The 4,616-nt window shown below is 45.7% G+C and overlaps 1 long non-coding RNA gene across 1 annotated transcript in view; it reads left to right on the top strand.

The window, feature by feature from the left end:
- LOC114009284 (uncharacterized) overlaps positions 1 to 4,593 on the top strand; it is a 32,631-nt gene extending 28,038 nt beyond the window's left edge. Inside the window, exons 2-3 of the long non-coding RNA XR_003550732.1 lie at positions 2,320 to 2,471; positions 3,462 to 4,593. This is a non-coding gene — a long non-coding RNA (uncharacterized LOC114009284). The remainder of the gene's footprint in view (positions 1 to 2,319; positions 2,472 to 3,461) is intronic.
- The last annotated feature ends 23 nt before the right edge of the window (positions 4,594 to 4,616 follow it).

The following is a 4,616-nucleotide window of genomic DNA, read 5'->3' as shown; positions in this document are numbered from 1 at the left end:
GGTGGCTTAAAACTCAAGCCGGGCATGTGTGCGTGTGTGCCCAAGATCCCAAGAGGAGAATGGAGGAGAAGGGATTGTGGCATGACCATCCCCCCTGGGGGATGATTTGTCGCTTTTTGTCTCTCTGTCTGTCTGGCGAGTGCACATGCCCTATAGTGAAAACCTCTCCAATAAAAGAAAAAAAAAAAAAGATGTTTGATGCCATAGAAATATGCGGTCTAGGACCACAGCAGAAGATAAAGTACTTGAGCTTGAATTGGTGAAATAGAATTTTATGACTTTGGACTAAAACATTACTGACCTTCTATGCTTTGTTTTCCAGTGTTAAGGACTTTTATCTCTTAAGTTGTGGACAGGTCTATGTACCTACTACTAAAACAGAATCCTAACCTGTTTCCTAGCTTTAAGTATTAAGCTGAAACGGCCTTTCTTGAAATTAAAAAGTGTATTTAAAGAAATACCTATTTGGTAACCACAGTAAGCTATATAACCTCAGCTATGTGCTATTTTATAGTATATTCACTCTACCCAGTTTCATGCCTAAAGTCAACTTTTGTTCACAGATATATATATATATATATATATCAGATGAACTTACTACTGAAAGTATTTAGATTAATTAAGATATTTTGTGAATCAATGCAATGTGGGAAAGAATAAAGGAATGGAAAGCAACTGCAGAAACCAGAGACAGGGTGGGAAGAGGATGGGAAATGGCAGAGGGTGAGAAATAGATGCCTAGAAACTCGTTGGTTCCCCAAGAACTGAATTCTGCTCCATGGTCTTCAAAGGTCTCAAAAATCTCTTTGAAAAAGAGGACAGAAAGAATGTCCCTTCATGGTTCCGAAACAGTTCTGACCAGCACCAGGTCAGCTGAACTGGGAGCAGTGGAGCCAAACACCAGCCGTGGAAAGGCCTATACAGTCCCAGGCTGTCTGCTCAAGCACATCTGTGGATCTGGGCATTCTTCGCCTTGACCATGGCACATCTCATCCATCATGTGTTCAGACCCTGGAAAGCAATGGCAGTTGTTGGAGCTGTTAGCCTGGGAGGTTTTTCCTTAACCAAGCCATGTGCAGAAGCCCACCCACCCCAGGCAGAGGGAGCTAAAGCAGCTCAGGGTGGAGGAGTAGGAGGAAAGGCCATCTCCAGGCCTGAGTTGGCAGAAGTTTCTTGGGAAGAGACGTGTACAGGAAATGGGAGAAAGGATAGGATAAGAGGATCTTGGAAATTTTGCTCAAATTTCTATGAGTAGATGATCTCCCATTAAAGCAGTTCAAATCAGAATTCTACTGAGCCCAAAAACTAGCTGAGCATCGTAGAGCTTTTACTTCCAGAAGGGGCCTCTCATGAGCAAGAGACTGAGGTCCAAGGATGTCAAAATGATTTGCTTTGGGATACAAACCCTGGGTGGTGCTTTAATCACTATGCTATAATAAGAGAGTGCAAAAGAGGATCAAGATGGACAGACTGGCAGCCAGTACTCTCCATGATGGGACCATCCCCACCGTCCTCCTATACACACTGAAAACTACATATGGTGATGGCATTCGGTGGTCTCTAACAGATGTTAATTTTACCACCTGGCATGCTCTAAGTGGCAAAGTAATAAAGCAGAATTTACACGTCCAAACAATAACCTTAAGTACCTCGGAAAGCTGCACACCTATATTTAGCAATTGCATTCATAGTTTGGTAATTGTTTTCAGGGTAATCCATCCATCATTCATTTATTGCTATGTCAGCCAGACTCTGGTATTGGCAATTAAAAAATAAATACAGCAGAATTCCCACTGTGTAATTGCTAAACACAATGGCAGCTGTAATTGAGATATTGAAGGTGGGTCAGGGAGCCCAGGAGGGCAGGACTGCTATTGCCTGCCGACCTGGGCAAGTTTTGCAGCACCATTTGTCGATTATGGCATTCTTTCCCAAGGAATTGACCTCTTTCTCAGCCTAGCCAAAGAGGGATCAGCTCACCTCCTATCTCTGACCTGCCAGCCCTGGCATTCTCATTTGTCGTGTGTTGCTCACAGCAGACCTCACAGTTGATTATGGCATTCTTTCCCAAGGAATTGGCCTCTTTCTCAGCCTAGCCAAAGAGGGATCAGCTCACCTCCTATCTCTGACCTGCCAGCCCTGGCATTCTAGCCAAACTCAATCATTTTATAGTAAGGAAACTGAGGCAGAGAGTTTAGTAGCAGGGCATGTTCTAGATCCCAGATCAACTGACATGAGCTGCTGAGCCCAGGCAGAGCCCATCCCAGAGAGTCTTGGGAAACCACCTGCCACAGTCTCCACCTGATCTTCTTTCCACAGATATTTTACAGCCTGATGATCCTCAAACTGTCCTCACACCCACACCTTTGAACCTTACGACAGAACTGCTTGCTTGAAAGGCCTGCCCACCTTCTTGGACATCCACACCTCAACACTCTGCTAAGGAACACCTTTCCTGTCCTCAGCACTCGGTATGTACCGCTTTAACCCCTACCACAGTAGCTTAGGGTTTGCCATGACACCTGTTCATATAAATCACATGAGAGCACAAAACTTGTATTACTCCTGCTTTGCCCATCCCCACAGAATGCCCCTGCCCGCACATGGCAGGAACTCAGCAAAGTTTCCAACTAAATTGCAAACTGCTACACCTCTCCCTTAGGCCTTCTGCATAACTTTCCCAGAGACTTTCAGAAACCATGGTGGCTGCAGCTCACCTCCTATGCGCTAGGCCTTGTGCTGAACCTTGGGATCCATGTATCACTTAAACTTCAGATACGTTGCCAGATTTAGCTAAAAAATGGAAATGAACTGAAGTAAAAGATAACCCATTAGATTTGAATTTCCAATAAGTAACATAATTTGTGTGGATAAATATGGTCCATGCAATTTTTATACCAAGCAGCCTGTATTTTATCTGCGTCAAAGCACCCTTCTGTGAGAAAACTTTTTTTTCTTTGCTATATGGCACATGCACTCTCTGGAGAGAGATAGAGAGACAAAGCGAGAGGAAATGTGAGAAAACACCCCCCTTCCCGAGGGAGATGGCCACACCACAATCCCTTCTCCTCCATTATCGTCTCTGGATTTCAGGCATGCATGCACATGCACCAGGCATATGTTTTCAAGCCACCAGGTCTGGGACTTGAACCTCTTAGCCATAGGGGATCTAGCGGCTTTACCACCACTCCTCCAGTTGGCCTGTGAGGAATCTTTTGGTTCATTTTACGTGTGAAGAAACTGAGGCTCCAAGAGATTACATAGCTTTCTCAAGGTAATACCTGAGATTGAGTTACTACCCTCTGCCCCAAAGCCCCTGTGAGATGACACTCGGGGGTGGCTCTGGTTAGGGGATGTACACCTTGGCTGGGGATGAGATGTGGGTTTGATGTGAGTGATTGATGCAGGCCATCAATCAAGTTCTACTCCTGCTCTCCCCTTTCCTTCCCTTGCGCCTCTAGAGGGCATCGAAGTGGACATTTCTCGAGAATGGAGATCTCACGTGCCTGCTTCCCCTGGTGAGACCCTGTTCACAATGAATCCGCCACCAACACTTGGCGTGGTGGCCCTGCATGAAAGCAAAAGGAAGAAGGATGGTGTTGGGAAAGATCTTTGCCATGCTATTCATTACACCTCTGAGCTCTCAAATGAGTTCAGAGCAAAGAGACCCTAAAATTCAACACCAGCCACTGGAAGAGATTTTTGTGGTTGTTCCACTGGAGAGGGACTTGAAATGAACCTTCTCAAAAGGGAGGAGCTGAGACCACCAGAGACATGACAACACAAAAGATCACGGGACCCATATGACCAGGGATGGTTCCAAAGTAACCTAGAGGACCACATGTGGGGGCTTTCTAGAGAGAACTGAGGACAGATAAAGCTGCAGAAGTGCTCACTCATGATAAAAAAACCTTTGAGAAGAAATTGTGTCTCATACTGGCCTGGGCAGTGAGGACTCAGATGCTGGCTTTCCATGCCCTGGCCCCTCCATTTCTGAAAACACAGACGTGCTTCACCCATTCACACAGAGGGATTGAAAAATGAGAAAAGGACTGTGGAAAGGGTTATCCAGAGCACAGGCAAGGCTGGTGGAGCCTGTGGCTAGGTATTCGCATTTGTACTGGGTTGAATGAGCTGGCACGTGTGTCTGGTGAGTCAGAGAGAGGCTATAACCCCACCTCATCATCCAGGAAATGGCAAACAGACGAATAAGGTGGGAAAGGGGCCAGGAGACTTGTCTTTAGATGTAACTGAAAGGAAATGAAGCAAGGATGAGAGAAATCCCTTCCACAAAAATCTAAACAAGTGTCCAATCAGTTGTCTTGCAAAGTAGGAAGGACTAACAAAGAAAAAGCCCAAGAAATTACCAAGGCCATGGGGAAGATCATGGAAAAACTTACCCAGGTAAGCTCCCACTGCCTCTCCAACTTTGTCATTTATCACCTTGTGTTGGCCTCATGGAGTGAGAGCTAGGCAGGGGCTAGGCTTATACCCAGGGATCCTAACATAGTTCCAGGAGGGTACACAATAATGAATTCCCATCTGCCTTTCCTGCAAAGTCCTCCTCAAGGGCCACTCTCTCCATCCCCAGTTAGAAGCCACCGTTCCTTTCCCTA

This window comes from Tupaia chinensis, unplaced genomic scaffold, assembly GCF_000334495.1.
Source record: "Tupaia chinensis unplaced genomic scaffold, TupChi_1.0 Scaffold000511_1, whole genome shotgun sequence".
Classification (NCBI taxonomy): Eukaryota; Metazoa; Chordata; class Mammalia; order Scandentia; family Tupaiidae; genus Tupaia; species Tupaia belangeri.
The sequence above is the reverse complement of the archived record's forward strand: the minus strand, read 5'-3'. Positions and strand labels throughout refer to the sequence as shown.